The sequence below is a fragment of the Sminthopsis crassicaudata genome, chromosome 2 (genome assembly GCF_048593235.1).
Source record: "Sminthopsis crassicaudata isolate SCR6 chromosome 2, ASM4859323v1, whole genome shotgun sequence".
NCBI lineage: Eukaryota > Metazoa > Chordata > Mammalia > Dasyuromorphia > Dasyuridae > Sminthopsis > Sminthopsis crassicaudata.
In genome coordinates this window covers 570,420,962-570,435,255 of record NC_133618.1, presented here as the reverse complement: position 1 = coordinate 570,435,255, position 14,294 = coordinate 570,420,962, and positions in this window count along the sequence as shown.

Genomic DNA, 14,294 nt, shown 5'->3' with positions numbered 1-14,294 from the left:
ACTCAGCACTGGTGGATGGTCTAAAGAAAATCTCGAGGACATCAGGCCAATGTCTTGGTAGAATGATAGAACTTGACTTTAAGGAACTATGGCAACAGGCAATCACACTATTCACATAAGCAAGCAGTTGCCATCAAGGAGGTCTACTAACAAATAGCTTCAGGGGATAGGTGACTAATTACCTCAGAAGGCTGCTTTAAGAGAAGGCTTTCAATGTAATTCCACAAATATATTTTAGGTGTTACTGTGTGCAGAGTTCTATTCTAGGAACTGGAGGGAGAAGTTAAATAACATATTATACCTATCCTTTAAAAATATATAACCTAGGAGGGAGATATGATGGTTGTATATTTAACTACACAATAATATGTGTAGTTAAATATACAACCATCATATCTCCCTCCTAGGGAGATTTTTTTTTTTTACTCTTCCTTGATGCATTTATCACAATAATATGTGATAAATGCATCAAGGAAGAGTAAAAAAAAAAATATTATTCAGAAGTGTAAACTCCTAACAAGTAAGATCTAAGAAGGCTTCCTAGAGAAGATAACATTTTTATCAAGCTTTCAGGAGTGAATAGGAACTTAATTAAAAATAGATGGGAAGTAGATAATACTGCTAAGATATTCTGAAGGATGGAAGAGCTGAGTGATGTGTACATATGTTGGGTATTCTTTATAAATGCAGAAGTACCCTGAGAGTTTGAAGTTTCATTAATATTATTAGAAAAATCAGAATAGGCACAAAACTCATGCAGCAATTACATATTAGGAGAATGAGGCAGAGATTATAGTCCTTTGGCCCTGAGATATAAGACTTGTCACAAAGTACAATGTTGCCTCTAACCATCAAAGGACCCAAGGAAGAAGCATTGAACAAACAACTCTAACAAGAGTGTCCCCGAATCATTCTGTAGCTTTAAACTATTCAAAAATCTATTAAAGCTTAAAACAACACTAAGGCTTTTGAGACACCCTGTCTACTTATATGACTAGAATGGAAGTAAAGATAAACAGAATTATGGACTTGGAACTTGAAGGAACAGCAAAAGTTACTTAGTTCAACTCTTTCATTTTATAAAAGTGCAGTGTGAGTATCATCCAGGTACAGAATTTGTTCAAGTCATGGGACCAGTATCTGAACCAATATAAGTATTTTCCCCACTGTATAGTGTTGCCTCTTTAGGAATCTTGAGACCACACTCATCTTTTTCTCATTGATTCTCCTCCAGAAAAGAAAGGCAATGAGCAGCAGAACATATCTTGGTCAATTTCCATTTGTACCCTACCTAGTAGGAAACCTAAGAATATACCTAGAAAGATACTACCTAGTAGTATCCTACCTAGGAAGATTCAGTTTCTTCTTTTGTCTCCACATATACAAACACAAAATTTCTGTTTCTTTAATAGGCTTCAGCCTACCAAGTGTCCTATGAACCATTGCCAAAAACAATAGTTTTAGAGGACCTCAGAATTATTATAAGGGATTTTCAAGTGCACCAATGCCATCTTAAATACAAATGAACACTATTTGCAAAGCCTCTGACTGTAGCTTGTGAGCAATCTCCCTCTTTATCAAGATCTGCTGGGTTAGAAGGCCTTTTTTGGTGACAATGAGCAATGCCCTAAACCTAGATTTGTTATCAAAAAAAAAAGAAATGAGGCAAATCAATTACATTTTCATGTGAAAATATTTTAAAATATATCTCTACACAGAATCTAGTCCAATTATCTTATTTTATGAAAAGTTAACAAAGAATTAATGTAATTTGCCCAATATTACATAGGTAGGTTTATTGGAGAGAATGGAGAAAAAAGATTAGTTATATCCCCCAAATCCCTGCTCAGAAGAAAATTGTCTTTAAAGATCTGATATAGAAATGCAGGAGCTACTTCTCAACTTATCTGGCAGAGAATGAAGATATAGAGTTTTAGAGAAGAATATTTTCTTTAACACTCTAGTACTTTGTCCTTTTCTTTAGTAAAGAATATCTTCCTGCATCTTAGTTAATGACAAAGACAGCAAAATTTCCCTTTGCTAGTTAGGTTGCTCAGCTACTTCTCCCTTCTCCCTTGTATACTCTCTTACTATTCCATAAATTGGATGGAAGGAGATAAAAAAAGTCTGCCAACAGCATTAAAGGCTCTATAAAAATCCCATGACTGTCTTTCCAATCAGAAGGGAATAATTTTACCTTCTCTTAAGCTGACTAATTTATTCCAAGCTTCTTCCTCCCATCAGATAGCTGAGTGTTTAGTGATTAATTTGAACCTACTGTACATTCACATGGTTCCTTTACTAATCCTTCAGGGTCCCTGCAGATTTTACAGTCTGGTTCTGGACAGAAGGCTTTTGTTTTTGCTTCAGGTTTGTTTGCTTTATCCATACTTATGATTTCATCATTGTGAAGAGCTCACATTATAGAAATTTTTTCCATCAATACTGACTATCAATTCATCTGTAATTTATGGTTTTAAAGAGTAGCCTTGAGGAACAGAGAAAATAAATTGATTTGCCTGTCTCATAGCTAGTATGTATTAGAGGCAGAGCCCTTGAACCCAGGTATTTTTTATTCCCATGATAGTCATCTATACACACACACACACACACACACACACACACACACACACGCACACACACACTGTTTACACTGCCTCATTACATTCTTTTAAATGTATAATTTCTCCTTTCATAATAGAACCTGAGTTCCAAAGTCCATTGGTACGAGTCTCTCTCCTCATTTGTGTACTGATTGCTTAATATCCTGAATCTGTATGAAGGACAGGATAGAGTTGGTAGGCATGGTAGGGCAAGAGAGATCAAGTTGCTTCAGGCTCTTTGGGGCTGTGTCTGACTTCCAGCTCTCAGAGAGATGACACAAGATGCCAACATTTTTGCTTCAAATTGAATCTTTGAGGGACAGAATTAACAAAAAAGTCAGAAAAAATTATTTTCCAGCCCAATAAAGTTTAGGGAGTCGGTAGGATAAGTCTGTCTCATAGGGCAGTGGTTATCAAGAGTACAGTGCAGGCAGCACAGGCTGCACTACGGGAGCAGCTGCATCAGTGGGACAGCAGCTGGGAGCTCTTGGTATACAGATGGTAGGAGGTTCAGACAAGCAGAAAGAAGAAAATTACACTGACCCTTTGCTGGCACTGGGTGTAGGACCCTGTTGTCTTGTCTATACACAGTTTCAGTTGTGGCTCAAGGTCAAAAAACAAGACCAGTATATTGTAGTTATAGTTCTAGGAAGAACAGGAACCCATGGCTCTTCTTTCAGGTCGCAAGGAGAAAGAAGCATTATAGCTTGGAAAGAGAGGATGGGAAGGGAAAAGTTGCATTTATAAGGTAAGAGAGAGTAAAAGTACTCAGTCACAGGGGTGCGGGAACCTTATGTTAGGGCTAGAGCACAGACCAGGAAAACAGTGACTACATCTCTCCTTAAGTTACAGAACTGAAAACTTTAAACCGTCTCAGAACCAGCTCTGAAAACAGCAGCACAAAAACCTGTATGTTGGAACAGTGCCCCCTCCATACCAGGAGCAGAGGCTAAATTTAACATAAAGTTAAAAGTCAAAATAGGCTGGAAAAATGAACAAACAACAACAATGAACCTGACCATTGAAAGTTACTGTGGAGAGAGGGAAAATCAAGACATAAATCCAGAAGACAATGAAATCAAATAACTACATGCCTCAAAGAAAAATGTGAATTGGACATAAGCCCAAAAAAGAATTCCTGGATGAGCTCAAAAAGAATTCTAAAAATCAAATAAGAAAAGTAGGAAAAGAAAGTTAGGTTCTTGCTAAGTGCTAAGTCGGTACTTAATAATTCTCTAGTTCACACCTTTGGTTCCCGCCTTTAAGGGGAGTTTACCCCTTTGAATTTCTGAGGAGTTTACATATGAAAAGGAGTTTATACAACCTTTAAAAGGAGCAAGTTCATTGGTTGAAGTAATTTTCCCACAAGCCCCTGAGTTCTCACTCGCCCATTCTCTGGGAGGATAAAAGAAGACAACATTGAGCCTGGAGTTAGTCTACTCTGGGACAGAGTTGGGATGGCACTGTGGAGGAAGAAGAGTCTAGTCTGGGATTGAGTTGAGACGGCTGTCAGAAAGAACAATTTAGAGACGACAGGACCTTTACAATTCCGGACCTTCACATATAATGATCTCCTCCTAGAGAGCGATCAGCAGTTTCTGGAGACAACAGAGCATTACATTTAGGCGCCCACAATGTGGGGCAAGGACTTTTGCTTATCCTGACAAGGACATATTCTGAGCCCTTCAGAGGAGCTAGCAAGAAAATTATGAAAAAAGACTCACAATTTGGTAAAAGAAACACATGAAAAAATTCAAAGAAAATAATATCCTAAGGAATAGAACTGACCAAATGGTAAGAAAAACACAAAAGTCCATTGAAGAGAAGAAATTTTTTTTGGTAGTTGCTCTTTCTTTACTCTTTTTTTAAAAATTTATCTTTTTTAATAATACCTTTTTTTATTTTCAAAATATATGCAAAGATAGTTTTCAACATTCACTCTTGCAAAACCTTGTGTTCCAAATTTTTCTCACTCCCTTTACCCATTCTTCCCCTAGACAGCAAGTAATCCAATATATATTAAACATGTACAATTCTTCTATAAATATTTCCACATTAATAATGCTGCACAAGAAATATCAGATCAAAAAGGGAAAAAATGAGAAATATAAGAAAAAGCAAGAAAAGAACAATAAAAAGTGAAAAAAATTGTGTTGTGATCCACATTCAATCCCCATAGTCTCTGGATGCAGATGGCTTTTCCATCACAAGCCTGGGAATTGGCCCAAATCATTTCATTGTTGAAAAGAACCATATCCATCAGAACTGATCATCACATAATGTTGTTATTGCTGTTTACAAGGTTCTCTTGGTTCTACTCACTTCACTTAGCATCAGTTCCTGTGAATCTTTTCAGGCCTTCCTGAAATCATGCTGCTGATTGTTTCTTATAAAACAATAATATAACATTATATTCATATACCATAACTTATTCAGCCATTCCCCAACTAATAAACATCCACTCAGTTTCCAGTTCCTTGTCACTACAGGGCAGCTACAAACTTCCTCGTACATATAGGTGTCTTTCCATTTTTTATAATCTCTTTAAGATGCAAACCCAATAGAGACACTGCTGGATCAAAGGGTATGCACAATCTGAAAGCCCTTTGAGCAAAGTTCCAAATTGCTCTCCACAATGATTGGATCAGTTCACAACTCCACCAACAATGTGTTAGTGTCCCAGCTTTCCTACATCCCTTCTAACATTTATCAATATGTTTTCCTGTCTTCTTAGCCAATCTGAGAGGTGTGTAGTGGCACCTCAGAATTATTTTAATTTTAATTTTTCTAATCAATAGTTATTTAGAGCATTTTTTCTTATGACTAGAAATGGTTTTAATTTCTTTGTCTGAAAATTGTCTATTTATATACTCTGATCATTTATCAATTAGAGAATGGCTTTTATTCTTATAAATTTGAATCAATTCTCTATGTATTTTAGAAATTAGGTCTTTATCAGAATCCTTGGATGTAAAGATTTCCCCCCAGTTTTATGCTTCCCTTCTAATCTTGTCTGCATTGGGTTTTTTTGTATAAAGCTTTTAGTTCTTCTTTGGCAATAAATTCCTTCCTTCTCCACAGATTGGAGAGGTAGACTATCCTTTGTTCTTATGAGTTACTTATAGTATCACTCTTTATTTCTGTATCATGAACCTATTTTGATTTTACCTCAGTATAGGGTTTTAGGTATTGATCATTGCCTAGTTTCTGCCATACTATTTTCCAATTTTCCTAGCAATTTTTGTCAAATAGTGAGTTCTTATCAGAGAAGCTAGAGTCTTGGGGTTTATCAAACACTGATTACTATAGTCATTAACTATTATGTCTTGTGAACCTAAGCTATTCCACTGATCATCTACTCTATTTCTTAGTCACTACCAAATGGTTTTGATGATAATTGGTTTATAATATAATTTTAGATCTGGTTCAGCTAGGCCACCTTCATTTGCATTTTTCTCACTAATTTCTTTGAAATTCTTGACCTTTTGTTCTTCCAGATGAACTTAGTTAATTTTTTTTTCTAGCTCTGTAATGTGTTTTCTTGGCAATTTGATTGGTAGGGCATTGAATAAATAGATTAATTTAGGTAGAATTGTCATTCTTATTATATTATCTTGGTCTACCCATGAGCTCTTGATATTTTTCCACTTGCTTAAATCTGATTTTATTTGTATAGAAAATGTTTTGTAAATGTGTTTATATAGTTCCTGACTGTGCCTTGGCAAGTAGATTCCCAAATATTATATATTATCTGCAGTTATTTTAAATGAAATTTCTCTTTGTATCTCTTGCTGCTGGATTTTGTTGGCAAAATATTGAAATGTTGATGATTTATGTGGATTTATTTTGTATCCTTAAATTTTGCTAAAGTTGTTAATAGTTTCTAGTAGTTTTTTAGTTGATTTGCTAGGATGCTCTAAGTATACCATCATATCATCTGCAAAGAGTGATAATTTGGCTTCCTCATTACCCACTCTAGTTCCTTTAATTTCTTTTTTGAGAGGAACTCTTTAAAAAGCAAAACTAGCCAAGTAGAAAAAGAAGAACAAATATTCACTGAAGAAAAGAGCTTCTTAGAAAGCAGAAGAAAGTTCCTTAAAAATTAAAATTGGGCAAATGAAAGCTAATTACTCTATGAGATACCAAGAAATGATCAAGTAAAGTCAAAATAATGAAAAATAGAAGAAAAATGTAAACTATCTTATTGGAAAAACAACTGACCTGTAAAATAATTGAGGAGATATAATTTAAGAATCACTGGACTACCTGAAAGCAATAATTAAAAAAGAGCCTAGATATCATAGTTATAATATGATACATGTAACTCTTAAGAATCTCATCATTATTAGAACAGTTAAAAAAGTTATTCACAGAGGGCACAGGAGTGAATTAACTATGATGGAATAGTTTCAAAGAAATAAAATTAAATGGTGACCAGGAAAAATGCACTGGGAGAAGAGAGGAAGCAATAGAAAAATGGAGAAAATTATTTCACATAAAAGAGGCATAAAAGGAAGAGTCCTTACAGTGGAGGGAAAGATTGGGATGGGGGGGTGTAGTGGGCAATGGTTGAAATTTACTCTCACTGGAATTGGCTCAAAGAGGAAATAGTATACAGACTCAGTTCTGTATATTGATCTATCTTACTGATTAAAAGCCATTCTCTAATTGATAAATGGTCAAAGGATATAAACAATTTTAAAATGAAGAAATCAAAGCCATTTCTAGTCATATGAAAAAAATTGCTCTAAATCACTATTGATAAGAGAAATGCAAATTAAGACAACTCTTAGGTACCACTTCCCACCTCTCAGATTGGCTAAGATGACAGGAAAAGGTAATGATAAATATTGGATGAGATGTGGAAAAACTGGGACACTAATACATCATTGGTAGAGTTGTTAACTGATCCAATCATTTTGGAGAGTAATTTGGAACTATGCCCAAAGAGCTATCAGACTATGTATACCTTTTGATTTAACAGTGTCTCTATTGGGTTTATATCTCAAAGAGAACATAAAAAATGGAAAGGGACCCATATGTATAAGGAGGTTTGTAGCAACCCTTAGTGGCAAGGAATTATAAACTGAGTGGATATCCATCAGTTGGGGAATGGTTGAATAAGTTATGGTATACGTATGGAATTGAATATTATTGTTCTATAAGAAATAATAAACAGGATGATTTCAGAAAGGCCTGCAGAAACTTATATGAACTGATGTTAAATGAATGAGTAGAGCCCCGAGAACATTGTGCACAGCAACAACAAGATTATGTGATGATCAACTATGATGGATTTGGCTCTTTTCAACAATAAGGTGATTTAGACCAATTCAAAAAAGCTTGTGATAGAGCCATCTGCATCCAGAGGTTATGGGGACTCAATGTGGATCACAACATAGTATTTTTACCATTTTTGTTGCTATTTGCTTTTTTTTTTTTTTTCCTTTCTCACTTTCCCCTTTTTGATCTGATATTTCTTGTGCAGCATGATAAATGTGGAAATATGTTTAGAAGAATTGCACATATTTAATCTATATGGGATTAATTGCTGCCTAGGGGAGGGGTATGAGGGGAAGGCAGGAAGGGGAAAGTTTGGAACATAAGGTTTTGCAAGAGTAAATGTTAAAAATTATTTTTGCATGTGTTTTGAAAATAAAAAGCTATTACTTTAAAAAATAAGGTAAAAAAAGCTATCTTTTCTCGGAGGGAAGTAGGAGGGGAAGAAGATAAAAGAAGCAGGGAGAAGGAAGGGTGGATTAAAGGAGACAGTAGTCTGAAGCAAAACAGACTTGAGGAAGGACACAGTAAGGAGAGAGGAGGAAAGGAGAGAAACAGGAAGAGAAGGAAAGCAAAGAGGAGGAGATTAACAGGGGAAAGTAGTAGGTTGGAGGGAAATATACATTTAATAATCACAACTATGAATGTAAATGGGATGAATTTACTATAAAACAGAAGTGAATAGTAGAATGAATTAAAAATCCAGAATTCAACTACATGTTGTATATGCAAAAACACACTTAAAGGAGAAAGATACAAAGAATAAAGGTAAGGAACTGGAGCAGAATTTATTATGCTTCAGATGAAGTTTAAAAAAATAAAAACAAGGGCAGCAATCATGATTTCACATGAAGTAAAAGCAAAAATAAATCCAATTAAAAGAGACAAGGAAACTCAATCATTCTAAAAGGTACAATAGACAATAAATTAATATCAATACTAAACATATATGCACCAAATAATATAGAATCCAAATTTTCAAAGGAAATAGAAGGTAAAACTATACTAGAGGGTGACCTCAACTTTCTTCTCTCAGATCTGCAGGTTTAGAAAACTGTAAATTATCATTATAGAAGGGAGATGGAAAAATTGGGAGATTAATATACTCTTGGTATAATTGTGAACTGATTCAATCATTTTGGAGAACAATTTGGACCAATGCCCAAAAGATTATAAAATGGTGCATATTTGATTCTTTGATGCAGCAATACCACTTACTAGGTTTGTATGTCAAAAAAGATTTAAGAAAAAAAAAAAAGGATAGTCCTTTTTGTGCAAAAATATTTATAGAAGCTCTTATTGTTTTAGCAAAGAATTGAAATTGAAGGGATATTCATCATTTGAGAAATGGCTGAACAAATTGTGTTATATGAATTTGATAGAATACTATTGAACTCTACAAAATGCTGAACAGGATGTTTTCAAAAAAACCTCATATGACGAGCTGCAAAGTAAATTAAGCAGAGTTAGTAGATCATTGTATACAGTAAAAGCAATATTGAAAAATGATCAACTGTGAATGACTTAGCTATTTTCAGCAATACAATGATCCAAGACAGTTATGAACTTATGATGAAAAATGCTATCTACCTTCAGAGAAAGAACTAATGGCATTTGGATACAGATTAAAGTATCCTTTTTAAAAATGTCTCTGTTTTCCTTGTTTTCTTTGGGGGCAGAGGTGTCTGTGTTCTCTTTTGCAACTTGGCTAATATGGATAAATGTTTTCATGCCTGGACTTATATAACCCAGATTGTCAAAATGCTTGGTTTCTGGTGAAGGGAGGGGAGAGAGAAAAACTGAAATTCAAAAATTATTTAAAATGGCAAGCAAGTTGTTCTTACATGTAATTGAGAAAAAATAAAATAAAAACTTTTTAAAAGAAAAGTATAGCTTGAACTTGGAAACTTGAAGACTGACAATACTTAAGAAAGAAAATAGGTATAATTCTAACCTAGTACCCATCTTTGTCTCAGGAGAGTAGAGTAATAGTCTCTGGTGCCAACCTCCTGCTTTCTTTCCTGATAGGTAAGTCAAAGATTGACTTAGAGAAAGATAGAGAAGATGTAAACTACACACAACATCCCCTCTCCACCCCCAAATATATATTTTAAAAACATACAAAGAGCATAAAGTCTTAAACATAGAAAATGTTTTTGCAATATTTTCAAAAGTTTTCTCAATTTTAAATGTACTATAACTATGCCTGACTTTTAAGCTGTAGTGTTAAACTCAAACAGAAATGGATGCCTATAGGTTGCATATTTAACTTAGAAAACCACAAATCAACACTATCTATGTTGTATTATATTTTTTATCATGTTAAACATTTTAACTTGGTCCAACGGCCTTTAGTACATTGAAAGGGACTTGGTGGAGATCCCCTTCTAAGTAGTCTAGCTCATACCCTCAGAAAGGCCAATTCAGAAGGAGAAAAGGAAACAGGCAAAAGGCACAGTAAAACAGTATGATAAAAGATTTCTACAATTGGAACAAATTACCTATTGGATCCTGGGAGACAAGTTCAACAACTACTGTACTATTTGTTGGGTGGGAGTAGCCTGGGGCAGGATTAGGCAGTAAAGGTGATTGTGTCAAAGATGAAGTGGGTGAGGATTGTGGTTTGCTGTGAAGGAGGAAGTCTTTATTTCTGCATATTCTGTACTCTAGGACAAAACCTGAATTATCTTTTCTTTGTTTCAGTTCTGATAGGCACCTCCCATAAAACTTATTGAGGTATTTCCTTTTGTTCATCCTTCCCAGTCCTGTTTCTGACCATCTGGTCTTTAGAATTGTACCTCTATATCTTTCTTACTCTGTAACTGCCCTTAGCAGCTTGATTCACCTTACTCTGGAACCACCCTGTGTAGTGCTCATCATATTTCTTTCATACTCCACATCCCCCTCTTCTCCCAATGGTGACTTCTTCTTGAAGTCTTCATTTTATGAAAGGCTCCAAACTAGCTTGCCTTCATTCCCCTACTCATTCCTAACTTTCTGGACTTCAAAATCATGCCAGCATTTTAAGTACATTCACCTCTCCCACCTTACACCCCTTCTTAGCTCCCTTTTGGGTGTTGTCTTCCCCCAGTAGAAGGTAAGATATTTGAGGGCTGAAATCTTGCAAGATTTCTGAGGGTTTATAGGTTAGATTTATTTTTTTAAGGATAATGCCTTAAACCCATCTCATTTTGGCTCTCACTGTTTGGCCAACAATAGGTGTTGGTCGTTGTTCAGATTCTGATGGCTCAGAATGAGTGTAAGCAGTAATCGTTTCTGTTTTGTACAGAAATCCTGAAGGTCTTTCCCTCTCAAATGGATTTTTTTTTTTTTAACTAAAAGAGGCCTTTTGTGTGTGTGTGTGGGGGGGAGGTGGCCTCAATTCTTACTTAGCCTTAATCATTGAATGGATATTGCCTTAGTGAAACTGGAACCTGTTAAAGACCTTAGCTTAAAAAGGCCAAGGATTCGCATTGCATTTAGGGCTTTCTTTAATCATCCTGATCTATATCTTGCCACTGGACCCAGATGGTTCAGAAGAGACTTTATACAACTCTACCTCACTTAAATACACTTGCCAGTCATGACAACAAACCTGCCCTCCTTCTTTCCTTTCTTTCTTGTTTCCTTCCTTTCATCCTCTCTTCTATCTCTTCTCTTTCCTTCCCTTTTTTCCTGCCTTTTTTTTTTGCTAAGGCAATTGGTGTTAAGTGACTTTTCCAGGGTCACACAGCTAGGAAGTGTTAAGTGTCTGAGATCAGATTTGAACTAGGATCCTCCTGAATTCAAGGCTGGTGCTCTATCCACTTCGCCACCTAGCTGATCCACTTCTTTTCTTTCTTCCCTCCCTTCATGCATTTTTCTTCTCTTTTTTTCTCTACCTCCCTCCCTTCCTTCTTTCTTTCCTTCTGTGTCCTTCCTTCCTATATTTTCTTTCCCTCCTTCCTTCTGTTGTCCAATCACTATATAACATTCTAAGGTCACAAAATTACATTTTCCCTTCTTCTTATCTTTCCTCTTTCTCCTTTCCCATTTAAATCAGTGTTAGTGTTTTCTTAACTTAAGGCCTAATAGTTGCAAAAGCAAGAAAAGAACCTGACCAAAAACCATAATTCCTTAGATCAGGTGTCTTCAAACATTTGGGCTAAACATTATTCCTATTCCTAGAGTCAGGAAGATCTGAGTTCAAATCTGATTGAAGATATTTAGTATATCTAGGCAAGTCCCTTAAATGTTTGCTTCAATTCCTCATCAGAAAAATGAGCTGGAGAAGGAAATGGCAAACCAGTCCAATGTCTTAGCCAAGAAAACACCAAATGGGATCACAAAGAGTTGGACATAGCTAAAATGACTGAACAATAACAACAAAATTAATGTGCATGCCACTGTAGGTATTAATAAGAAAAATTTAATCAGATTTGCTCTAGTCTGGCCAATTGTCATAGCAATTTTCCTATAGCATTCATTGTTTAAACAATGAGGTATTAGATCAGGTATTTCCTTTTTTCATGGCTCACCCTACTTACCTATAATCCATTAACTTTTGCAGATACATAGACTCACATAGAAACCATTTAAGATCTTTGGAGAGCAATAATAACCTTCTTCCTCTTTTGGATCTTCCTTTTCATACTCACCTGTAAAGTGACCTTTCTATTGGTCCATCAGAATGATTTGTTATTTTTCCTTACAGACTTTTTTTTCTCTTCAGAGTTTGTCCTGCTACTAATTAGAGTCACAGGTTTTGACTCTATTATTATATAGAATGACTTTTGATTCACCCTGACCTAATTATCTTTCTAAATTTTCTTAAAAGGTGTGGTGTCTGTCCCAAAAGGAATACACCCTAATTCTTCAGGGCTGCCAAATCACCTTAGCTGGCTCATTCCCATAAAGCAATAGGGTATTTTTGTATGAGACATCCCTCCCTCTCCCCTCCCCCCACATTTTTTAGTACAAGAAAGGGATTAAACTTGTTTTATTCAATCTTTGTATTCCCATTTAGGACAGTTAGGTGGTATGGTAGGCAGAGTGCCTGGCCTAGAATTAGGAAGACTCATGTTTGTGATTTCAAACTTGGCCTCAGTTATTTGCCCTAATCCACTGAAGATGAAAATGGCAACTCATTTCAATATCTTTCTCAAGATAATTCCATAGCATTGGCATACTATGGTCCAGAGCCATGAAGAATCAGATATGATACAACTGAACAATAACACCATATCTCTCACCATTTCCAATGAATCTCTTTTCTATAGTATTCAGAGCTCTATAACATCCCTCCAAACACTGGGGGGGAAGGGTGTTCTGTGCCTTTAGTAATACTATTGCCCTCACCAGAAATGCCCTCTTCTTTTATTTGTCTTTGGTATGTCTTAATTTGTCTTTTAAGACCTAACTGTACTTCTTCCCCAACTCTGGCCCACAATTATTCACTTTTCTGAATTCCTAAAGTACATATTGTCTGATCCACCCAAATTAGGAGTTGACTGTTGAGTTTCATATTGTACTCTAATTTCTTTGGCTTATCTTCCAACTCAGGTACAAGCTTCTCTGGAGGAAGGTTGTGTCTTCTGTTTATTTTCCATCTACCCATAACACTTAGCACAGAATGAACATTCAGTTGGTACTTAGTACTGTATATGCTTTTCACTTGACTGAACACAATGCAGACATGTAAAATTGTCCATTCACAGAAATGTCACAAAGGTTTTAAAGAATATCAATTAGTCTTAAGTGACTGGTAAGCCCACTTCATGTAATTTCTCAAATGGAAAGCATCAGCTTTTTAGCTATAAGTCAAAAACAGACAAAGGCTAAAGCATGATAAAAATATAGGCTTCAGTTCAAAAGGAAAAGCTTCACCTCCCTCTCTTAGGGAATCTCAGTTAAATCAGAGGGTTTCTTTAACCTTGACAAAAAAATTAGAGAGACAGACAAAAAAAAAAAAAAAAAGGTTTAAAGAATTTTGTTTGTTTCTCCAACTCACCAGTTAGCAACTTGGCTACTAGAATTATGCTTGATTATGGAAAGAGAAGAAAAGAACAAATGATAGATAAGAGAAGAGCAAGAAGAATTAAGATGCTACCACCCACTAGCACAGAGATTGTTATCAGGGTCTAGAAGAGCAATCGCTTTAATCTCTTCACATATCTTCTTTCCCATTCTTTCCACCTATTCCACCTGAAGATAGACCTTAAAGGATGAGTCTAAAATTTTAGAACATACAGTGGAAATATCTTATCGGTCAATTTGCATAGAGGGGAAATTTAATCCCCATTCAAAGAAAGGCAAGGCAACCAGCATTTGTTAAGTGCCTATCATATGCCTGACACTGCTAAGCACAGTAAATACTGGTACAAGCAAAAACAAAGACAGTTTCAGACTTTTAGGAGCCTGCATTTTAACAGG